The sequence below is a fragment of the Acanthaster planci genome, linkage group LG10, assembly GCF_054643075.1.
Source record: "Acanthaster planci isolate LZ-2023a linkage group LG10, COTS_SCS, whole genome shotgun sequence".
Classification (NCBI taxonomy): Eukaryota; Metazoa; Echinodermata; class Asteroidea; order Valvatida; family Acanthasteridae; genus Acanthaster; species Acanthaster planci.
The window spans coordinates 201,408-227,380 of NC_141786.1; the positions used below are offsets into that span (position 1 = coordinate 201,408).

At 38.3% G+C, this 25,973-nt stretch overlaps 1 protein-coding gene across 14 annotated transcripts in view; it reads left to right on the top strand.

Moving 5' to 3' along the window:
* The window catches only part of LOC110988888 (cell adhesion molecule-related/down-regulated by oncogenes-like), a 113,670-nt gene that overhangs the window by 52,277 nt on the left and 35,420 nt on the right, over positions 1 to 25,973 (top strand). For 12 of the 14 annotated variants that reach the window (XM_087142058.1, XM_022252815.2, XM_087142057.1 and 9 more), the window contains 2 exons: positions 165 to 274; positions 20,289 to 20,410. The gene's annotated coding sequence lies outside the window, so the exon portion shown is untranslated. Of the gene's footprint in view, positions 1 to 164; positions 275 to 1,339; positions 1,618 to 16,630; positions 16,816 to 20,288; positions 20,411 to 25,973 lie in introns of those variants that run through there. The other 2 variants (XM_022252827.2, XM_022252828.2) reach the window with 2 other exon arrangements.

Sequence of the window (25,973 nt, forward strand, 5' to 3'; positions counted from 1 at the left end):
AGAGCTTTTCATCTTAACTTCTTTTTGTAAAAGTCATCTTCATTAAGAATCTTTTAAGATTGCAGCTAATTGGAGGATTTGGATAAATTGTCAGTGTTCCAGAGAACTTGCAAATCAGACTTACATGTACATGCAGTAAACAGATTATTTTCTCCTTGCGGTAGGGGTGTAGCTGAACTGATTTGACCTGTGTCAGTGTTGGTGTCTGCTAAGCATCATCAGCAGTTTCCCAGATTGGCAGAGGCAGGCCAAGACAGACAGACCCCAAGGAACGGTAAGTTCTATCTTTCCTTCACAAAGTCAAAGTCACTACCAATAAGTGCCAGGTCTGTTGTCTGCTTGGAGAGATTTGTCTTGTCAAGAGTAAGGCTTATTTTTAAATCCCTGAAGAGATGAAGGAGCTTTTTCTTAGAAAGAAAAAGTTTGATAGAGAACATCTTGAGTGTAGTCGCTGTGTGCTGAAGTATTGTGTATTGGTTTACAAAAATTACAGATCTCTTTGTCTTCGTTAAGTATTTAAGTTCTTGGAAGTTTGATTGCGAAATTGAACACTTGTCATAGGTACAGATTTGCTTGTTTTGATACATGTATTGAATGTACTGGTCATCAGTAGTGAGTCTTTTACCCTGTATACACAGACAATAAGTGCATCTACATTAACTTCAGTTCCTACCTTTAAAATGAACCCAGGTATGATGGTTATAATTCATAAATTGGTTGTGTAGTGTTTGAGGATCAGTTCTAGGAGACTGACCTGGATTTGAAGGTTAAGCCACATACATGTACATGTACAAAGGATCAATGTCTAATTCCAAGGATTGTGAAACATGAACAAGTCAGTAGTGAAGGAGGGCCTACATTTACAGGGTAAACTAGGACATTAACTGTGTTGTACAACATCATCTGCTTTTGATGTGCTTTAAACCAAGGTCACTTGATGATATCAAGTGCCCATGTGGGATTCTTTCACTTCTACCATGTATGCTGTTGTTGTCCACTGCTGTTGCCATGACATAATGCATGTACCTGTACAGTGTTTGCACTAGTACATGTACCAGGGCTGGTTTTTAATACTGATAGAAAAATCTTAACTTCAGTTTGTTCAAATACATCCACATGATCTGTTGGGACAGAAAATGTAAATGTTGAGAGAAATTTCTTATTTCCCAGTATGCCAGGCATAATTTCACTGTCTTAATAGGAAAATTGTCTGTCTGCATAACATACCATTATATGAGACTTCTTGGTAACCAATACAGGCCATGTGATCGTAAGCAACCTAGGCACAGTGGTAGATAACCTCCAGCGTGTTGTCACCCAGTCAACTCCACCACAGTGAACAGCTGGGGACTGGCCTGGCCTGGCCTTGTGAATTACTGTTGTTACTGTACATAAGTCCCTCAGCCATTATTGAGTTACTGCAAAGTTTGCTGGCACACTGCATGGGCACCAGACATTCTCCCAGGATTGTTGGTGCAGTTTGTGTGTAGCGTCTTACCATAGCTCCATGGTTTTACCAGAAACTAACAAACTGGTTGGTTGGGCTGTGAAGTGTAATCAGGTTGTAAGATTCGTGTGGTGGGACTTATCTTGCTCCATGATCTGAAGAAATGCAAGGTGAGTCTGAAGGTGGACAAGTATGTTCATGATGTTTGACAACCAATACCGTTCACAGGGGTAAGCTTGTCAAGTTGTAGTCATGGAGGATTACTTCATGGCTGTGGTTTAGCAATGGTTGTGGCATGGTACTTCTGCTGCAGCCGTGTATGGATTTTGTGTACAAGTTAATACTATAACCCTAAATACATGTAGGGCCTATATAATAAACGTATATTGTGCATACTGGTACATGTATATGTTTCCAAGAGGTACATATACATGTACATGTGTAGCCCCATCAGTTGCCTGTGTACTTGTGTGTAGAATACAAACAGCCGTTTATGTACATGTACAAGGTTGGATATGGATTATAATATATGCATCCAGGAACTGATGAATGTGTTCATCAACTTCTGTGCAGTCACCATACACTTTGTATAATGCTTTGATATTCTTGCTGCATAATTTGCAGCGGTGTCTGTAATACAGGTACAGTACATACGATCAGCAGAAATCAAAAGGCGAGGAGTACATGCATGTATGGTACTTGGTAGGAGTACATTTTGCAGTGCATGGTTAGTACATAATTTTGCTGTGTACTGTACAGTATGTGCATGAGCTCAGAGCTCAACATTGTAACATGTGCCAGGATAGAGAAAGATGTCAGAGGTACTGGTGGTACATGTTTATTTACTTGCATGTGATACCATTGCTACTTTGGATTCAGTGCTTACTGAATGAATTATGCGATTGTGCACATTCGGGTGAAAATTAGTTCAGCATGCTGTACTGTATGAGGTAATTTGGAGATTGCTTATAAAATTAATTTAATTAAGGAGTCCTGATTAAAGACAATCATGTGCATGACTGAAGGCTTCACATCAAGACTCATTCGTTTTCCATACTGTTACCAATTTAGCCAATTTGGATTTAACCAACACAACCAGCCTGCTGTAGAATTGTTGAATATGGTTTATCTCTGCTACAGATACGTACATGTACATTGTTAGTCTTTGATATTCTTGGACAGAAGTGTGAAGCTGGAGTCAATATTTTCTTGACTTGATCTCCTGACATTCTTTGACCCTTTTGGACATCAATGTCGTACCGGTAGCCATGCAGGAGCAATACATGTATTTTCTTGTCCTGGGCCCCTGGTTTTTTTACCCATCTTTGCAATATCTTGGGCATATACCCTGTAAGCTTGTAGGTAAAAGCCTAAGCCAATATTGTCCTATTGTGGCTCTGTGGGATTCAGACTTGTTTTGCCTTCATCTCATCAAATGTGCCCCATCCTAGGACTAATAAGAAGAATGGCTTAACCTTAGAGACCTCAATCACAAGTCTCTGGATAGGTGTGTTTATTTGTTCCCAGTTACAACTTGGTGAGTAACTCCTCAAATATGATGTGATCTGCAAATATCAATTTCAAATTTTCAAAACTGTTTAATTTAAGATTCCAAACAATCTAGATTCATGTTGTAGACAACTTAGAATCATAAATATAATATGTCTGAAAACAAGAGCATGTCCATGTCAATTGGAAGTTTATATGCACCCAAATAACAAAGCTCACGATGTGAAGGGTTTTCGCAGATCGTATCACATAGGTACATGAAAGATTCTGAGTTTTGGAATCATTTGGTTTAAATTTAGGATCATGATGCAATTGAATGGAGTTGGAAGTTATTTGGTTTGGGCATTGTATTTGATACAGGCATTGTTGTCCGTAGCTGTAGATGTTCACTCAAGAATGTGTGCTCATTAGAAATACTGAAGTGGGGAAGCCATTGTCACATATGGCTCATGGCAGAGAGGTACGAGTACATGTAGATACCTTTTGTTGGAGTCCACATCTTGAGCTACTTGGTACTTGCTTTTTGTGAGTATAAGTCTTGAGTCACTCAATGAAAATCATTAAATCGTTCTGATCTAGAACTCCGAAACTTTATACCTGCAGTTTAAAGTCAACATGTAAAGTGTTGATATTTCTGTTGTTTGTGCTCTCTTGATTCTTATACACGTTAAATTGATCGGAAGACCTTGAGTCATGAGTTACATAAAAGTCCAGGTTTGTCACATGGCTTTTCAGTATTAACCTCAAGTTACATTTTAGACATTCCTGTCACAAAATATGGTGTGAATTAGTGCCAGTTAAGTATGGAATATTGAGACACCTAGTTCCATTATGAATCAGACTTTCCCCTCTCCTGGCTGAAAGTACAAGTAGGTCTGGTTTCCTGTCACCTTTCTTATATTCAGTGGCTTTGATTGGCTGGCTTCTCTATAATCCCTAGTCTAGACTGTTTGCTTTTGTTGTTCAACCACAACCCAACTGACAATAAACTGATAACCTTGTCAGTGTATCAGTTACATTCCACTGGTCTGCTGTCTCTGCTTTAGAAACAGTGTCCCTTAGAGAAGAATTCAGCAAGTTCTTAAAGAGATACCGAGAAGAGAGATGCATCCTTTAGTTGTGCTTAAGGAGGTATGCAAGATACCATAGAAAGTTTCCATGTGAAGGATGGAGGCTGAATTTAGTTGTCATCTCTCTCGAGTTTGTGTTCTAAATGATGTTGTCAACTTTTTCATGGAAATGGAATAAATTAGAGCAGTTTTCAAAAACCAACGATCGAAATTTGTTTGTCCGTTAATTTGTTTTGGACAGAGGCTAATTGCTCCAGTAGAACCACACATTTAGTGGGAAAGAAAAAAATGTAGCTTGTTTAAGAGGAGGAAGGAGTATATGGCTACCAGAACTGGATCCGAACACACTGTGACAAGGACCGGTAATAGGTTTGTGATAACACCATGTAAAATATCTCTTGTGTGAGTGTGTGTGTGCGTGGCTCAATTCTGAAAAGAACCAGAGGGTATTCAACGTTTCAGACAGTATTCTCTATCCGTGATCAGGAGACTGTGACTTTTTATTTGCTAATTTAACTTTGTTTTCTTGTTCACTCACATACATATCTATCTACAAGACCACATCTTTGAAGATATTTTTGAATAAATGCAAGTGAAGTTTCGTACATTAATTTCATTAAGAATTAGAATTGCGAAGGAAAGACCAAAGTACATGCAAAAGTGTTTGTGCATGTGTTACATTCAAGTACCTTTTTTAACGGTTGCTTGAAGAAATTATTTGTAATAGAAGACACCATTCTGTTGATAAATGTTGGTCATTTTTATTTGCTTATTTGTTTTAATTTCAATCAAACTTTCATTTGCTTTAATGTGTACATGAATGTGAAATAATTTTCTCATGTCAACACCTATTATGCCCATGGAGGTCATGCCTCAGAAGTTTACCAATTTTAATGAAATAGGAAAGGTAAAATGATTGGTGAATGGTTGGTTTAAGGTGGTCATAAATCAGACATTCAAGATCATAAAGATCTCACTGTCTGGACCGCTGATAATTGATGAAATCATGAGAATGACCGTGGATCAAAGACAAAAAAACAAGCCTAACACAGTGACACGTGACTGGGAAATCAAATCTAATTAGGTGTGGTTTCCATTGTAAATCATCTCAGGTTGAAGCGAAGTAATTCTTGGGAAACTTTCGGATTTTAAAACTGTGTCTGGTTGCCATAATAAGTTGTTTGGAACACCATGAACATTTCTAATCTGCCTACAAATATGCCTTGACTTGTCTGCCTTACAGTTTATTCTTAAAGGAGAAATATACCTTCATGTAGGTGTTCACTTTTGGGTAGGTAGCTGTTTTTTGATGATTTGAAGTTTGGACATTAACTCTCCTTTTTGCTACAATAGCATTTTTGTGAGGTAGGCTGTAGGTGACCTGAATAACAAATGCTGTCCTACCGTCGGGGTTGATTATTTACCCTACTTTCTCTATTCCAACTACCCAAACAACACCATTTCAAGAAGAACCCCGACTTTTAATCCACCCTATTCATGACTGCCTACAGACATCATTTATAATCTACTTCCTATTGTCTCCGTGGACTAGTAGTAGACTCTCTTCATGCTCTTAGATAGTTGGAATTGTTTTGGAGGTAAACCCCTCGTCCTTGCATCCCCAAGTCTTGCAAGTCTTGCTGAGTGTTTGATTGTCCAGGAAGCCTTGATGGCTTATTTTGTCAGAAACTCATTGCAGCTGCCTACTTGGTCTCCTTTTTTCTCACTGTCACGTTTTTGTATTTTTTTAAAAAATAGACCCAGCATGATATTGGAGCAATGAAGGTCCTCTTGGGCTTTGCGGAAAAAGTTTGGAATGTTTTCCATGCCCTTGCCTGAGTATTTGGCATAATTTGTTGCTTAATTGGTTCTGTGGAAGCTGCTATTTTTTTCCAATAAAATTGCTCGTCTCTCATTGGTGCTTATCTCTGAAATAAGATTTTGAATTTTGTAGAAACCTGCGTTAAGTACCTTGGTACAGCACCCCCAAATTTCTAATCTGAAACTGTTTAATCTGTAAACCTGCAGTTTTTGTCATAGGTAAGCTCTTTGATATCTTGACCTGTTTAACAAGGGATAGTGAAGTCCTCTCTCCATAGAGAGAGGACTTCACAAGAGAGGTGTTGTCATAGGTAAGCTCTGACATCTTGATCTGTTTAACAAGGGATTGTGAAGTCCTCTCTCTACTAGTCTGGTTTTGCCCCTCCGCTTGAAGAAGCTTATACTAATATAATTCAAAAGACCATTCAGTCTTGATTTTGGAAAAACGTTAAGTTTCATTAGTTTGTACTTCGACTGGGTTTTGCAAGAAGTTCATACCTTCATTCCAAGATATTCTTTTGCGTCATTAAACTAAGTGAACTCATACATTACAGTACATGCATGGCATAACTTACATTTCTGTGGTATATAGCAAACAGTGGGTTCTTCCACAGCATTCTTCTAGTTTGTCTGGCCTTGAATTATCTTTGAAGTGTCCGATTTCCAATTTTATGTGCATTTTTATGTGCAGTGGTTAGACATTCTTTTGTTACCTAGTTATCTGGAGTGTGAGTTACACAGGGACATGACTGAACAGTGATTTGTCAATTTCTTTTAAGAAGACTCTCCATCAAGTTTGGCCTCTCTGCTGCTCCCCTCAACCAGCCCCCCCCTTTCCCAGATATTACTTTTTTGGGAAGACCTGCTTAAACTATTGTTCCTTTTATGTTTATTTGTTTGTTGTTGGTTTTGCTTTTGTGTTTTATCACTTCCTGTGTGATTTTCTTCTCTAGGTTATGCTTGTAGCAGATCATGCTCCTTGAACCTGATTTTTTTTTTTGCGGGAGGGTGTGAAAAAAATTAATTTCCACACAGCTTCAAAATGATAAATAGTGAAGAAATGATTTTAGTGAAGAAATGAATCCTATTTCCCATGGTTTGTGCTCACACTCATAGACACTCATTTGAAACAAGCCCAACCTTTGGATGATGGTTCACCTCTGACCTTTGCCAGAAATATTTAATGGTTGGTGTGGTCAATCATCTAAGAAAATATATGCACAGTGACAGGTGTGGGAATGGAAAAACCTGCACGTCAAACAAATATAATTCACCTCACCTGAACTGCCCCAGGGTAAATGCCAGAATCCTGTGCATTCTACCACAAACTCTGGTACATTCTCTGTAGTTAACACCCATACATGTTATTCCCCAGGATGTGGTTTTATTCATGATGTACATGTACTGTGGCACAAAAACATGCTTAGATTAAGTTGTTTAAATTGTATGCAGCAGTTTGTGGTCTTGATAGATGTATAAATTCTAAAGGGGTTTGACCTGCTTACCTTCATTAGCCTACATTAAGACAGGATATGGACCTGGAATAACAGCTGATAGATGGAGTAATTGCATGATTTGTAACTTTTATAATCAATTTTCTTTAAAGTACATGTACAGTATACTAATTTCTGTGGCTGCAGAAATGCACCCCACACTAAAATGACACCAATGTGTGGAATGGTAAACACCATTATTCAAACTCAGCCAATTCACACCAAGAAATGTTCTAGTAATCTGTCTCGTTCTCTGTCAACATTTGGCAGTATGTATATTAAGAAATCAATGAAACTTCTAGTACCAGTTTTGATGTGAATGGCTCACATTCCAGCATTGCATCTTACTTTGTACAGCCCTAATCAGAGCCAAAAATACTAAATGACTTCCTCACAGACTACAAGCAAAGAACACCCATTCATGCTGATATCATCGGCCTCGGGATCAGTGAAGCAAAACTGATGGGGATGAATAACAGTTTGTTTTGGAGGAAAACTTGTTGCATAGCCTGTTCAGGTGTGATTGATGCCTGTTTTTCTTTAGCTATGTAGGAATGAGGGGTTAAGAATCCATAGGCTTCATTCAAGCAGGAACCGTTTACCATTGCATAATCTCAGTGAAAGTTGTGCGTTGGTCATTAGGTTGCCCTTTCATTTATCAGTCGCTAGGATTGGCATACTGCTAAATTTGCTTGATAATGTGCGCCCCTTAGGCTTTTTATTTATAAAATGTTTTTCTGTCTATTCAACCTTGCGTATTCAATTTGTACTCTTACCACTCAAATTTTACCAGTACTAGAGACATCACCAAAACCTTCCTCTGCTGGTTGCAAGGCCCAAGGCTGCACCCCTATGGGTACACTTAGACCCCCTGAGGGTAAACTCTGACACCCCTAGGGATACACACTGACCCCCTTCTGGTCCAGTCTCACAATTTGCTGCCCCTCTCCTTCAATCACCAGACCTTGATGCCAACATGGGTCTTCATTAGCAAGTTACCCATGGAGTCCACACATGTGCTCTGTCTGAGATTGCAGGATATTCCCTCTTGTCTCAGACTCCTGTTTTCTTTTTAGGTTGTTTGTTTTCTCTTCTACTCCTGATCTTTGACTTGTGCAATTCCAAATGTATTCCACAGTGATTTGATTACATCCGGCCGAAACATCAGAGATCAGCTCTGTAATAGGTTTGCATCTGGCAACTTGTGCTCTGGCCCTTCAGTAGTAATAAGACTCTTGAGAGTAGGAATACATGTAATGTCTTCACCAACATTTGTAGTTTCTGAGAAGTACTGGAATGCAGCAAATGTTTCACAGTATTCTAGAGCAAGTCATTGTTAATAAAAAAAAAATTAGCAGATGAAAAGAAAAACCCAGTAACTTTTAAATGACTTGATTCACTTCCCATACACATGTATAAATTTATGAACAATGGTTCCCAAAATGAGAGGAGAGTTTCATTGTCATCAGAGAAGATTTTTGTTGTTGTGCTGTCACTATTGAATTGTTGTTGGCAAAAATGTTTTTCTTCCATGCTTAGTACTTAAATCCTGTATCCAGTTTTTCATCATTTACAGAGTTCAAAAGAAATGTGAATAGTTTATTCCATTATCTCTTATTCCATTATCTCTTCTATGTATTTTGAATGCATCTGCAGTTGCCTGACCTAACCAGGAAGTTCTGTAATTACATTTATTCCTAAACATGTACATGCATTGATAAGACATTGATACTGTGTCAAGGAATTGAAATTAAATGCATAAACATCTTGCACTTGCTGATAACCTTGTTTGGGTGGTAACAAATAATGCTTACTACAAAACATCTTCTGCAGCTGGTCCCCTGGTCACCTACATGTACATGTACTGTACATGTGTATTCTTGTACCTGAAACTATGTTGTTGAATCACATCATTCCACCCCTTCTTAGTGAGTGGTAGATTCCAATTATCAGCCTGCCAATCAGAGTAAGCCTGTCCCCCTTGGGCTGCTGACCCCATCAGGTCGTCTTACCCCCTATGAACTCTAATCTTGACTTTGACCTCAAAAGTTACTGTACTTGCCTTTTGGTAAAGCAATGAAACACTGTTGCCCAAGCTGGTTTTGTCATTTTCAATTTGTTATTACCTTGGCTTTCTCCGAAGTGTTACTGGCACATGTGAAACTGGTCTTAACTTAAGCCTCTCACACCGGGAGTGTTTCACATCTAGCCAAATTTAATTAGTGTCTTGGAAATTAGCTGTTTGTGGGTTTTGCATTCAAGGGAAAAGAAGTTCTTCAAGCCATCTCATAGATTAGTGTCTGGGTTTTTTAAAAGCACCAGCTGGAACAGAAGGTGAAGATTTGTCTACAGGAACTTGTTTAGTGGCAAGTTAAGTGAGATTAGAATATTGTATAAGTTTCTCCATTGTAGCCTTACTTGATAAAGTTGTGTTGTAAAAATGGGTCTAGATGCTTCGGCACAACATATGTAAATAAATAAACTGAATTTATTTTTAGGTGCAACTAAAAACAATGAAGCTCAGCAACTCAGTATTTTGATGCAACTAGACAATTGCCTTCTCGTCCATGGTTACAGATGACAGGATCATTGATTGCATTGAATTTGTTATCTTCAGGGTTGAGATTCTTCTGCTTTTTGGCGGATTTCTGTTTTTGGAGCTTTGACAATCCGCTTGCAAATAATTGCAAATAAGCTCTGCCTTTTTGGACTGTCGGATACAGCGATAGTCAACTTAGAAATTCTGATATTTTAAACTTTTCCGACCCGTTTCATCAAGATAATTTTCGACTTCCAGGTATCAGATATGATAATATTGAGCCTCAATATGTTGTAAAATAAAATGAATTGCATTTCTTGTTGCTTACTTTCCAGGTGTCATGTCATTTTTATTCCGTCCTAAGAATATCAAAATCATATCGACCACGAAGGGCACTGTGTCGTGCTATGCATGCCGTACCTTCATGTGTAGTTTAGGCACACGCTGTGAACGTACACGTGGATCCAAACTGGCATCAGAATTGGGAGATAAGATAAAGCAACACATTCCATTGGCCCTTTTCGCAGACAAAAACCAGTGCCGACCAATAACCATCTCTGTAGGAAATGTGTTCGTTTCTGTTGGTGTCACAATCGCTCTGATAGGCTCAGTTTCATGACGTATCCTTATATACGCCAATGACTGTGCATTTCTCATGCTCCTCACCACATGCACGAGTGTATAGACCGCCACTTGAAGCCACTGCCCCTGGTACCATGAATACTTTTGTGTGCTATCACAGAAATCCGTACCGTTGTGTGTGTTGTTGAATGGACATTTCTTATTGTTACATTTCCGTCGTCATGTCTGCCCGAAAAGACATCATTCATCAAGAAAAAGGAAAGGTAAAGCACATGGAAAAAGGAATTAAAATTCCTGGCAATGGGAGTGGGTTGAGACCAAAATTAAAGGAGTGTTCTTGTCCAAATTTGTTCAGAAATTGGTAAAACCTGGAAAGCAGTGGTGCGATGTAACATTAGAAATTAATTACGCTTCCTGAGGAAAAAAGCTTTAACAGCACGTGCAGAATTGTTAAAATACATGTACAACAGAAAACTCAAGACACGGAAAACGACTTATCATCTATGATAAATGTACGTAATCGACATGTACATGTGTATTTTGAAGCACGACAAACTATAAGTGATGAACAAAACTATGTGGTGGGTCTTTACATGTACAGGTGTATGACACATATCAAGTTAACAAATAATAAAAAGGTTAGGCTTGGTTTTTCAGAGTATGGACTGTCATCAATGTTTCTATTGTAAAATGTGTCCCAGACAGGCTAAGCATTAGATTGCACCAAAGAGTATCTAAAGTTGAAAAGTTCCTTAGGGCCCGCTTGCCGTAAAGGGCTTCACATTGCGTGCTCGCAAATTTCAGCTTTTTTCGTTTTCTGAGAATCTTACCCCTGTATCATAGTATTTGTTAAAATCTAGTACCTGGACTTGTCTTTTAGAAAAGACAGAAAGGCCACAATAACAGCTGTCTGTTTCAAGATAACAGACAGTGCATCTCAAACATCCCCTAAGTACTTGACAAACAACAAGTTTTGCACACCTAACTGTAAAAGTAAATCCCCCAAATGATTTACACATGTATTGTTTGCTTATAACATTACCCTTCTTTGTAGATTGTATCATCAATTATGCTTTACACTGGAGTAGTTCCTGTAAGAAAGCTCCAAGCACCAACTAAGGAGAGAATCCTGCTTAAGACAGTGTCTCCTCACTGTCTCTTCATTGTCTTGTAAGCCTCAGCAAGGCCAAGCTTACCTTTGTTGGCAGTAAAGCCGATATATTCTCCACTATGTCAGTCTTTAAAGGACTGAGATTTTTTGTATTTTTGTTGACTGAGAGATTTCAAACTGGGACAGACCTCCCCTATTGTTCAGGTACAGGTAGGGCCTAGGGGGTTTACAGTTTTGGAAAAATCAATTAAATTTTGTGCTTTGTGTACTTGTAGGCTAAGTGAAAACGAGTCATTGGTTGAAATTTCTTCTATATACGAAAACTACAAATCAATTGGTTCATAAATATTATTGCATGAATTAATTTTTTTTTATACAAACCATTTTGTGTTTTGGTTTGAAGTAGGAAAGATCCAGTGCAAGAATTGAGCAAGATGTGTCAAATATTTTGAGGAATGTAAACAAGAATAACACAAAATGTTATGAAACTGTGAACCACCACATATTTTCCTTAAACAGGCAATTATCAACACCATGATCGTTATTTTGTATAGGTTATCCTGACGTTGATTATGTGTTTAATATTTGTTGTTAAGTTATGTGCAGTTTCATTCACGTGTTAGGAAAATGTTATTTTACACGCAAAAAATTCAACTTGAATTACATTTATGCATACCCAGAAAATATAAAAACTTCAGAGTTCTTATGTATCATTGAAACAGTTTGTTCATGCTTGTTGACCATTTCCACCCATCTACTGTGTAAGCAAAACAAAACAAAACAAGAACAAATAAAAGAAAAACCCTTTTCATGATTGCCTCTTGATGTTGCAGTACTCTGTTTTCCTATTGAATACTTTAAATACTTTGGCTGAAGAATTATGAGCAATGTAATATTTTCAAATGTCACCTCAAAGACATTTTACCAAAGTTGGTGAAATAGTAAGAGATTAGTGATTGACAAACACTGGCATATTGTACATGTTGATAAATGGATGTTAAGGCTTCCCCATCACCTGTTTAATACTGAACTGACACTTGACAATAAGGTGAAAACCAAGAACAATAGGGGTAACACATTGAGAGATTACTTGAATAAATGTAAGAAATTCGACCGTTAAGAGGGTTAGGGGCTGTGAAAGGATGGATTAGAGGAGAGGTGTTAAAAAGAGCAATGGTTGACAATCAGTGATGGAAGGTGGGTTTTATCTGAGCATCTAAGTGCATTAGCAAGTTGTTATGGTGTTAAGCTTTTAGGGCAAGTGAAGGATAAATGCGTATTTGCATATAGCAGTGGGTATGGAGTTTAGAGTGGAGGGTGTCTTGAGGTGAATGTAACATACCCTATCAAACTCCTGATAAATGATAGAGTCAATTAAGTGTTCATGTGACCAAGATGTGTGATTTAGAACTTTTACATTGCAGGAAACACTTTAAATCTTAAGTTCCAAACTTTGAAGGGGAAAAAGACTTCAGATCCCCAGAGAAACATTATTATGCTAAGGGTTTAGTGAATGATGTGACCTTGTCAGTTACATAAACTTACAAGGTTGATTGAAAGAAATTGGTTGTTGGAGGTTCTGGGGTTTTTCTTGTTTTCTAAGCACCCAGACCTTGGATAGGTGTTTGTGTTTTGAATTTTGTAGCAGAAAATAGATATTAGCAGGATAAATAAAAGTTGCAAATGGAAAGTGTGAAACCAACCCTCCTACATTTTATTTGTACCTCTTCCAAGTAAAATTCTGAGTTTTTAGTATCATCAGGAGCAGAAAATAAACACCGTTTATGGAAGTTTATGGTAACGCTAAATTTTGAAGACACTGACATATTTTAAAGTTTTAAATCTTTTCAATATTCAGTTCGCGTGCATGTACATGTATGTTATCTCATTTTTACTTCAATTTCACTCAGTCAAGAGAAGTCAGCACTTTATAATTCTTGTCAAAGAGGAAATTCCCAGTTGCATACATGTAAACACATCGGCTCCTTTCTCAGACTGTAGACTGCCTTGCCTTTGTTGGCTTCAATTCAACCCCATCTTAGAGTAAAGAAAACACTTCGTTGTTCCTGAACGAGAAGCAAATTGACCACCCATTTGCTGTCATTGTGGGCATCGGTCAATTATTCAAACTGAGTCCATTCTTAATGACCTCTCCTTCTACATCTAGCCTCATCCCTTACCGCTTCATCCACCTCGACTAAGTCTTTATTCAATAAAACCAATTAACTCCTCACTTACAATTTGTTATTCTCCTGAGCTTAAATTCTATATCTGTGGAACTTCCGTCGTGAACATTTAATTCAACATGTTTGTTTGGTGAAGTCTAATACCTGGACTTCATCATGTGGTAATGAATAATGGCGTGTGAAAAACCAGCAGGTTTTACAGATGGCCATTCCTAATACATAATCAATATAAGAACTGCAGTTGGCACCCTTTTTAAAGAAACCGAAAAGGCAAGAATGCCTTCTTGATTTTGCTTCATTAAAAATTCAAATCGTTACACACCCACCGATCAGTGATACTGTGTCACGGCAGGTTAGGCTGTGACACTGCCCAACTTTTTCCAGACACCTGATACAGTGAATTTATGACTATGTTTGTATTGTTACAAAATTTATTTAAATGCTGTCTCTCAAATGACTAAGAAAAAGAACTGAATTTGGAAATGTCTTATTCATCTTTCAAGAAAGTTTTAGTCGTTCTTAGAAGTTTGCTTTAGATAAATGAAAACAATCTTCCTGAAAAAGATTCTACTCTAGAGTTATATTTCAATGAGTGTGATGCATCACAGCAGTATCTCAGATTTCAGAAAGTCAAATTATCAGTGGCACTTGTCATCACTTTGGATGTGTAATGTTTTAAAAATGTGGAACTTAAATTCATCCTACTCTTGGCTCACTAACCAGCAACCGCAGACTACTTCAGTGTTCAGTTTTGTTGTAACTGACAAGATTAAAAGAATCTCTATCGTCACTTCCTCCGCCTAACTGAAATCAATGAATTTTTTTCTGAAAGAAGCTTATGGATCAGTGTTCAACCAAGTCTACTTAAGCACCACAGTTGTCTGAAGAAAACCTCGGCCATGAAAAGACCGTGTCAGTAACCATGACAACCTAATCCCATCATCCCTCTGACGTGGCTTAAAGATATTCCATGGGGTTACCTCCTGTGCAAAGCGCTGGAAAAGTAAGGGTTTTGTTCTCAAGGATTATAGAAACAGCAAGCATCTTAAGATTGTTTTAGTTCAACTTAAGCACCCTTTTGTGTGCTTTGATGAATACAGCAGTAGCAATGCCAGTAGAAGTGGGAGAAAGAAAAGAGAGGGAGAGGTATTATAGGCTTCAAAAGGATTACTGATACACAGTCAGGAATGGAAGGATTTAGACTTTGGGATAAATTTGATTGTTAGGAGATTAAGCCAGCAACAGTGGGACTTGTTAAATTTACTGCAAGCAATTGGACCAGTTCCTTCAACTTTCTGATTCCTGTAGAGCAGCCTTTCCCTCTTTTTAAAACATGCTTTGCCATTTTGTGCTGGATGATGAATTACGCTTTTTCCCTGTAAATGGAAAGAATTTCTTTCTCATAAAATGTCCAAGCTTTCGGTCTCAGTTGAGAAGTCTAATTTTGCAATGGTTAAACTTTCTCCTAGCTAACATCTTCTGGACTATTTTTTCAACATTGGTTGAAGATAATAGTTAAATGTTATAAAGTTTAGAAGTATTTTGTTGAAAATAAAGTCTTAAATCTTTTTATTCCACAATAGTGTTTCAATCATCACTACTGTTCATAGCCTCTCATGAATCATGCTGTTGATAGTTCTGGACATGAAGTAATTGTGTTTTAGAAGTGGTTGTTTAAAAAGGAGCATTTTGCTCTTTTTTGGTTGTTGTTTTTTTCCAGGTCACTCTCCCTAGCTACACTACCACCCCTTCTCCTAAAATTCACTGACCCATCCTGAATTGCCAACCATCACAAGGAATTACTGCCCCAAAAGGAAGATAAGAAAAGAATCAACGAATGATAACAAAAAAGCAACCCCGTCTCTCTTTTTTCTTGTCCTCCTAGCTCGGGATCCCGGAGTTTTGAAACTGTTTCGTCCCCTATTATCCCAACTCAATTGCCTTTAGGAAGAAAGGAGAACAAGTGAATAGAAGGAAAGCTTGGATGAACAGAGTCTTGGCAAGATTCTTTCAAGAACATTTTCTTGTTCCCAGATCATTGGCAGGAAGGGTATTTGGTTGCTGGGTGATGTGTAGGTTGTAGTGATGAAGTAATTGATAATGCACAATGCCAGACGTTAGAAGTGGTTGCCTTTTGGCACAGTTTTGTAACTCTGAATTCTTGAATAGATGTCTTATTGTCAAAATTGATGAGTGGGTTGCACATCAAAATATTCACTAGAGTTTTCAAAATTTAAATCTTGTTTCCATGGAAACATATTTTGTCCTTTCTTAAAATCTATAGCACATATTTCAATGAAAATCCTGTCTTTTTCATAAAGTTTGTGCAGAACTGCCAACAGGGACGTGTTTGGTGATTTGCATTGTTAGCAATTGAAAGTTCTGTTTTTGTAAACAAATTGACTTGAGTTTGGAAAACTTTTTTTTTTATAACAAACATTTATTACTGGCTATCTTTAGATCTTTTCTTTCAGAGAAAAGCGTTATAACCTGCTGGTGCTGTTTCAGGTTTCAGGGGGCGGGGATTTTGAAATAATTGATTAACAGATTTATCCCCATTTTCCCTACACTCAGCCTTAAAGCGGTCCACTGCCCCATAATGTAATTGATAGCGACCAAATAGGAGCTTGTCAGAGGAGCCTTTGTAAATGGGATTCCCCTATTGTCCAATGTTGGACACAGCAGAACAAATAACACATGATTGGAGAATGAAGCTAGCTACCTAGTCCACCACTGAGTTGAGCTATAGGAATCCTTGAGGAATCTCCGGGCCTATTCAAATCACAAGTTAAGTCCCTCTATTAGGATTAGTGTTAGATCCAAATGCATCAGGTTGGAGGAGAAGGGAACGTGTTATAACTCTGTCATGAGCAGTCTTGGAACTCAGTTGGGCAGTGAATAGTGCATTGATCAGATCTAACATTGATGTGTCGATGTCTCATTGGAAATACTGTGAACAGTACACCCCTAGGAACATACTGGATCTTAATTGATGGAAATTGTGGATGAAGATAAAAATCAAATTTAACGGAGACAGATCAGTGTGTAGTCCAGTGCGTAAGTACATTGCCAATTTTTTTACAGTCACAGAACTGGGCTCTTCTGTACAAAATGTGCAGAATATTGGCCTGGAAATGATTTACATGTACATGTATGAAATTACACGTAAAGAATAAAATCAAAGCGTGGATCATTATTAGAGCTAGTTCTTGCTTTCAGCATTGTATGAAATCACTCAGGTACACCTGCAGGTACAGGTGCATGAAATAATTAACTTCAGCAGGTAGATATCAGTGTTGTAGGTTTTGAGACCTGGTCTCGGTCTCGAGACCATCCCGAGACCTTTTCTTGCGGTCTCGATCTCGCCCTGTTAAAGCCTCGGTCTTGGGAGGGCCGGTCTCGGTCTCGAAAGTGGCGGTCTTGGTCTTGGTCTCGGATGCCATAGTCTCGGGTCTCCCCCTCGAGACCAGTTGAGACCATAACAAAATCTAGCTACAATGCACACACGTGGTTGCAAAAGGTAAAATAACCTCCGCTCGAGTCAAATCTTCAACCACTGATATAAATACAACACAGTAATGTTCAGATTTGTTTTGCAATGAACAATTAAATCGATGCTTGAATGAAGACTAGTTAATGCAGCATGATGCATTGTCCCAACTTGTCCCAAGTTGTTACTTTATTTCCAATCCAGAGTAGCCATGCTGCTTGACACCATGGAGATGAGGTTGTGAGTAGCGCAATTCGCACATTAGACTGGTTCCCGTTCCCTTCGTAGTCTCCTGCTGAACGTAGGACCGGGACGGGAACCAGTTTGTGTGTGTGCGCACGCTATGAATTGTGTGCATATGTGAAAGTGCTTTCATTCCATCTTGTATGTGGAACGTGTTCTCTTAGTACTTTTGTTACGGTACATCTTTTTTGATTTTGGTTTTTCAGTATTTTGCTTACAAAAAACAGTCTAAGGATATTTGTTTTAATGTTCAAATCATATCATTTGGGACACTTGGGTTGAAAATGACCAGACCAGGGTAAAAGTAGAGCAGTATCACTGATAAAGGAACTGAGACATTCTTTAACAAATATTTGACTGATTTGTGTGTGTGTGTTTATGCTAATGTTTTCATTTTATTTCTTTTATACTTAATTGTACTGCCATACATGTATGTTTGTCCCTATTTACCTTTTGGTAAAAACTAAACATTGGTTTATGGTTTGTCTCAGTGTCGGATGTCCTTGTCTCAGTCTTGGTTTAGACCTTCAAAAGTCTGTCTCGAAGTCCTGGTCTAGGTCTTGAAGGGGTAAGTTTCGGTCTTGGTCTCGGTTTCGCATGCCTTGGTCTCAGTCTAGGTCTCGGACATCAAGGTCTCGGATATCGGATACAACACTGGTAGATATATGGTACATGTACATTACCTGTTCTTAAAAATCACTGTGTCTAAAACCTTGATGTAAATGATAAAACTAACATTATTCCAATCTTGTTCGACACAAGTTGATGCATGAGCCCCGAGCTGGAACAAGAGAGGGTACAATTTTCCCAGCAATGCAGGCTTTTTTGGTGGGAACGTCACTGGTTCACAATCGACTTTATACATGCATTGCGGTTGTGATGCTACCAACAACATGAAAACTCCCACAAACATGGCTCTTTTCAACCAATGAGGGGGTGCTTCTGCATAAAACAGATTGGATCAAGTACCGTAATGCTGGTTATTGACAGAGACTTGATAAGTACGGATCAGCTGACTGTATCATAATCATTCCTTTCTCAAACTTAGGTAAAAACTTAGGTACAATACTCTGTAGCGTTGATGCTAGAGACATACATGAACAGTGTCGGGAAAAAAAACAGGTACCTGCAGGAGGCAAGTTGTAAGAAACCCTCTCTCGTTGTGAATCTCATAAAATCTTGTGCACCAGATGTTGCTCTCTACTTAAACAGAGTACAAGTGTCTTTATTGTTCAGAATATCTGTTGTATGATTTAAACATCAACATGTACATCTGCTGTTTTTTTCCCCTGAACTCAGCAAGCATGATTGCCACATGTTTCTGGCAAAATAAGCCAGTTTTAGTAACATTAAAACAGAAGTATCTACATGTCAACGAATAAAATTCCTGTATTACAAATCACTTTGACCTTCCCACTTAGAGTTTTTGCCAACAAGCTCACACGTTTTCACTTGTAATGCATCTTATTTGCGTTTCACATTGTCTGGCATTTCACGTTTTCTGTCAAAGATGCGATGGCAGTCCACTGTGAATACACACAACCCAATCCTAATCCTTCAAGCTGTCTTGTTTACTGTTTGCGCCTCTACTGGACCTCACTAGTCTCTGTTCTTCACCCCCCCCATGCAATCCCTTCTCAGTATACTTCCAGCTACAGCTACCTCCCTTTGTCCTGACTAGATAATAGTTGAACAATCCCCCAAACAATGAGTAGTCCTGGCCTAAAGGAACTTTCAAATTGCTGGAGTGTGAGGACAGTCTTTGGGACAATTCTTGCCTTCCTGTTGGGCTTTAGAGCGATGGACAATGGTCAGTAGTTGCAATGGAGCCAGTAGTGGTGATCGCTGAGTAGATGTGACAGTAAAAGTGAGACAAACACATAGTTTGTTCATTCAGCTCTGGTAGTTGACAGTGTGCACTGAAATATGTGATGGAAACTGTAAACAGCCTAAATTTTAAGCAACACGTAGTTGGTTGGTTGAGTGGTTGACTATTTATTTTCAATACCCAATGGATATAGTCCTTGCTTTTCTGGTGCAAAATATAACTGGTCCATTGCTGATCACAATGGCTTCCTATGGAGCAATCGGATGGCAGATGTTGCACAACAATTGTCAACATACTTACAGGTAGATCTACATTAGAAAATTCTGAATGTTTACATTACTTAAACTGATTTTTGGTCCTTAGTACCCACCTGTTTTCTTTTACCTTTTGGGCACATCCTGTGACCTTATCCATGCATGTCTTTGCTATCTTCTGTGCTGAGTTTTTCCTGGGATTTCATTGTGTGATGAGACCCAACTGAGATAAATGTAGAATAATTTTTGTGAGGAACATTTCACATTCCTCAGATATGAGACGAAGTCTCATATGAGATATGAGACTTTAGAAGTCCAGATGAGCCGGCCATATGCAGTATTCCTCCATGGTTACACCTTCACTGACAAGTGAACATGTTAATAGGTACCTGTTCTTGATTCAGTCTTTTTTATGGAGGTCAGGGGTGATTCAGAGGAATGTAATACCAAATCTTCCCACACTTGCTGGTTGTTACTTTCTCTCATTTCTTTTTAAACTGGTTGTGGTTAAGTTGAATCACAATGAACACTGTTAGGCCTACTTTAACTTCATTTGTTGGTCACTCCCCAAATTGATGCTCAGTGGAAGGTGCTCTGAAAAGCAGTATAGTCTCATATTTTGAATGCTCATGTACAAAACGAACATCACTTTACAAGAAAGATGAATTTCATATTCCTTTAAAAGTAAAATCAAAATGTTCTCATTTTGTTGCAGGTAATTCTTCATAGCAACATACCTCAAGAGTGTGTGGGTGAATCTGAACAAATCCAATTTGCAGAACTACCCTACCAGCCATTTGTCACCACATTTATCCATGATTGGTGAATGAACTTGAGGTAAGTCCCAAACAGCTGCTTTCACATATAAGGCCTGCAGGTGAAACTTGTTCAACCTGAACATGAGAATAGGAAAGAGTGATTGTGAGAAGTTGAATGAGTCACTGAAAAACTGTAAGATGTGAATGAATTAAACCCTAGCTAGTATGATGAAGAAGTTACACAGTAAGCTAATGGGTCATGGGCTATTCATCAGTAGTAAACCAAGCTAATGTCTGCTCAGTTGTTTGGACAAGGAATTTTAGCCAATTTTCTTTGTACATATATATTCATGGTTTACATGCAATAGTGTGTGTCATGTAGCTATTAAAATAAATTAGGAGCTTGTTAAAAATGTATCCTTGTTGATTGCAGGCTGTTGCTAAGGCTAGCTTAAGGGGATGGAATTTAGAAGGACAAGGTGGCTCAAACACAAAGCATTGTTGACTAATATCCCAATAATGCAAGAGGATTATGATTGCTAACCAGCTGCTGCATTCCCCCATTAACACAAACAGGGATCTGCAGGCATGAATTGTCTCTTAAAGAATTGAGCACAAGAAGGGATGAAACCTTAATACTTGAGACCCAGTCTGATGGGGATGATGATGTAAGGAAGCTTAGTAGTACTATTCAGTTGGAAGATTAAATAAGAAATGAAGGTGGATGGGATCTTAGTCTGAAGGAGGTGGAAAATGAAGGATGCACAGAAAGAGTGGAGAAAAACAAGATTTGGATTGTGGAAATGGGTTGAGTAAGACATCAGTAGTATATTGGAATGTAGAAAGTTAAAACGTACTAGTGATAACTGCAAGGTATGGACAGGGAATGAAAAGCTGTCACTTGACTTGGGAAGGATACTGGTGCATGATGGGAGCATTGGAGAAAGGAGTAAAGCCATAGAATGAGGTAGCACGGTACATGTACCATGTGGTACTGGTAGATCCTGGTGCATTGACAACTAACAGTATGATTACTGCAAGTGCATGTAATGGAAGAATGCGAAGGTGTCACTTTGTCTTGGAAGGATGCTGGCCCAGGTACATGTACCTGTATGATCGAAATATTTCAGAGAATGATGAAGCAGTATGCCTGTGGTAGATTGGTAGTGTGATAACTGTTGTTATATATATGAGAAGGGATGGACGAAGGTGTTGGATGGATCATAGTAGTATAACACAGATGGACAAGCTGTGAGCAGTCCATGTGCTGTACATGTAGAGGGTTGCATTACGACGAGAATACTAACCCAAATGAAGCTGTAATTATAAGTAGTTAGAGTGAGTGTTTGTCTTTCAGTGATGTAAATAGCTTAAGGAAAAGTGATGAAATGCCGATTGCATTCTTGGTTTCGACTGGTCATTATACATGAATTGAACCATAATTGAGTAAAATGTCTGGTGAAAAACTTGGCACGTTCTTCTGAAATCTTTCTTTCTGGCGTCTTTGGCTGGAGTTAAAGACTGACATGTAGAATCCATAAATTGTCCACTGATAGGGTGTCATTCAGTAGCACTAATCACTTGATGTTTTCACTAGTCACCATTTTTCAGTTAAACCTTCTGTTTCTTCCAATACCAGGCCATAAACCTCTCAGGGTACATGTAGGTATCGGTTCCTTGATCTCTTTACAATCGGAGCATATCACCATCAAATATTGGGCGGTAGGAAAAGAGACGGAAGTTGACAGACAAGAAACAGTGATCAACAAGCAATAAACAGGGATGGGGAACAGTTGAGGCTGGTATTGGTGTGTGTGTGTGTGTCAAACATGTCAAAGTGCCACTGCTGAGATGTGGTCTTTGTAATCTAACCCAGTTATGTAAACTGGATGGGTTTGTGGTAGCACCATGGATATATATATCTTTCTTGAGTATGTGGTACTCACTGTTTCGGACAGTATGCTCTGTCCGTCGCCGAAACGTTGAGTACCACCAGTTCTTTTCAAACCTCACTGTATCTACATGTAGTTTACTTGCTACCTCCACCTTGAAAAACTTCAAATCTCATCTGATAAGTCTTACAATGTACCTTTACCTTAACATGTTCAAGCTTTCTTACTGAGTATACTGTAAGGACATTGTACCCATGTTTATGTCGATCTCTATCTAACACATGTCCATGATACTGAATCTAGCTTTCCATAGTTCTGCAAGAAAGTTTCATGCCAAATTCCCTTCAGAATTTCATGGAAATATACAACAAATTTGGAGAAACCTTCACTCGGCTATGACCTACGATACCTTCTTTGTTCTCAAACTTGAAACATTGAGCCTCTTACATTTAGTTAAAGTAATTTGACTTGACTGTTTTGAATACTTTGCCTCTAGCATAGTTTACTCATGCAGGTCAGCTACAGTGAAACAGTTGCAGAGTTTGCATTTAGTTCAGTGAAGATGTACTTGTAAAAGTGTAATTTGTGGCCATTCTGTAAATTCATTCTCCATGAGTTGAAGTCAGGGAAGATAAAATCAAATTGACATTCGTAATACATGGACCTCATCATGCTCATAGGTTCCCTGTTCAAGGGTTGTGATGTACATGTATAGTATACTTGCTATTATTTACAAAGTGGACAGTCCATATTTCAACCAGTCAACACCATTTAGCAACCATCTGGTCAGTCTTTGCCCCAACACTTGTCAACTTGTATGACAGCTTGAGTGTGTGAATCCAAACCAGACTACTCTGAACACATCTTGCTTCCCTTCTAACTCAAGAATAGAAAAACAACAGGGTGATGTTCCTATAGCATTGGAGTGAATGTGTGGTCATGAAGGGTGAGAGGTGTTAAGACACATGACAGCCCCCATTTGTTAGAATCAGTGGCTATTTCATTGTAAAGTTACTGGTACATGTACTAGTCTTCCTTGTGTTTGGATGCAGACCAGCTACTACATGTATCCTTTTTTTTCTGTGTCACCTTGACACTGACCTCTAAAAGATTTGGGGATTTGTAAATCTAAGGAGTAAATTGACTAATGGAGGAAAATCTTGCTGTGGGATTCCTTGGAAGGGGCGTTATATGCATGGTTTTAGAGAAGGAGCATCCAATAAAATTCTGAGACAAGAAGTCAAAGAGCTTTGTGTTTGTCATACAGTACTCGGTACATGTACAATGTACGTGTACATGTAGCTTACAATTTACAAACAGTACATAGACATTAGTGCCAGGGGTCTACTGCATGTTGCATCAATGTTGCATCAAGACATTGAGGACTAGAATCCATGTTGCAATGTGTTGTAGGCATGTATGTAACTTCTAATTGAAACAACCACCTTGTGTGCAGTGTTTTAGTTTTGAATGCCACGGCAACTTTGCTTAATGGCTACTCAAAGAGAAATCAATTGAATTCCAGACTTCTTGTGCAGTAATCTCAACCTGCTTCCAATCTGTCATGTCTGCTCGCTGATCCCCAAATCCCTTCCTGGATTCATTTCACATTTCATATTTCACTACTTTCGATACCGGCACAAAAATGTTTTTGTGGGTGTGTATGACTGAAGGAATGCAGCACTGTCCCAGTTTTTAAAAATGCTTCCTTGACATTTTTTTCTTGGATATAGGCCTATGATGTTTGCTAGAGCTCTTGTTTGTTGTGCTCTAAATAAAGCAAAGAGTTCTTGGGTTTCAAGAGAAACATAAGCCTACATGTACATGTAGGTTAATGACACCCTTAAAATCCAGCTAAGGTCCACGGATTCATGTCCCAGGAACATAACTTGTTTAATGGCCATGTAATTGAGTAATACAGTGTATTTCTCTGAAGTACAATCGTTTTATGTAATAAACAGTTAGTTATTACTGTATGGTTCCTCCTTATCATGTTCCAGAGAACAGGTGCACTGGATTGAAAACTAATATCCTAAAAGGTAGTAAATCAGTAAATACAGTACTCCAAACATCAACGATCAATTAAATTGGCCTGGGAAATACATGTACATGTAAATTCATAGACAACCAAAGCTACGCTGTCCATACTCCAGTAATTCTTGGGCTATTGTAACTGATTGGCAGATTTCACATTTTTTGTTTGTAATCCATTTATATTTGGAGGAAGGATTTTGGGTGGTAACAGGGTACATACCTTATAAGTTCATCACACTGTTAGTTAAAGCACTTGTTATTGGTATGCTAAAAGTATCAGTGCACTTGTTGCGCCAGTTTCTGGTACCTTCATGCACAATGCCACTCTAGGTTATTTTCTCATACAAGGTTTCAGGAATGTTCCCTAGAACATTCTGTAGAATTTGGTTGAATATTTCTTAATTTAAAAAGTGTCTACAGCATTGAACACAGTTTGTAGGAGGGATATTTACACATTGTGGACACAAAAGTAGAAGATTGTTCAATCGTGTGTGCTATACACAGGTCGTCATACATTAATTTTCAGCATGTGAAGTTTAATGTCAGACTTCTTTTGATATCTGCACCTTATTTTAATGTTCACTGACGATCGGTGAATGGTTTAGTTTCTCATATCGAAATCAAATTCAAGTGAACATTGGTGCAATGATACATTAACTTGTTAAAAAGCTAAAGTAAACCCCAATTTTTCCTGTCAGTTGTTCTGATTAGGTTTGTTACACGTACAAAGGATTTGACCTTGGTTCCGTGTATCACACCTGCAAGACTTACATTTATGTTTACAAAAGAAATTGATGATGGAATTCTTAGTCTTTCTGTGTCCCATCAAAATTTCTAGCCAATTCAAATTTGTCTTGAAATGTTGTCACTTTCATTAAACAACAAGTTCTTCCTGCTTTCCTTCCTATAAGTCTACCCTACAACTCCTTTTTGTCAGGCCAAGTTCACACCAATCTCACCCTAAACCAAAGCTGACAACCTCACCATTGTAAGGTGACAGAAAGCCGGTAGCTTGAGGCTTGGCCAGATGCACTGATTACTTTCCATTTATTCTTTGTAATCCAACCTGGGGTCTGACAATTTTCAAAATAAAATTACTGCTTGGACTTCTTGCCAGCGAGAAAGAGATCAGAATTATTTTGACATGGGAAAATTGACTGTTGGTTTTAAAACCTAAGAGGAGAAATGTGCAAGGGTCATAACCTAGATCTAGTTTTTCCAACGCACGGACTGTACCCAAGCACAGATTTTGAGTTTTGTATGTAAATGATGCCAATATTTAACTTTCTGTCACATTTGCGATGTATCAGTACAATAAAAGCTTTAGATTGTAGATCAATCCATTTGGGCTGATGGCTTTGAAATTTGAGTAGGTAGGAATGTGAGCCTTCATTTCTGTTCTCTATGGCCTATATACATACCATAGAGCTACAAACCCATACATACTGTGCATTCTTCTTGGAAACTGCAGCTAAAAATCCAAGCAAAATAGGACAAGCAATGAGGGGGGAAAAGGATGTGGACTATATTTCAAATGTTAGCTTCAGTTGTGACTTTGGTGCTAGGCTAAATGTATACAACTTTCCGATACTATGAATCAACTTTTGAGCTTCCAATTCAAAATGTGATTATTTTCTGGGAGAGTCCTATCATGGTTTAGATTCCCTGCATTGCCTTCAAACTTTGATAACATGCTTTATGTACAAAAGCCCCAGG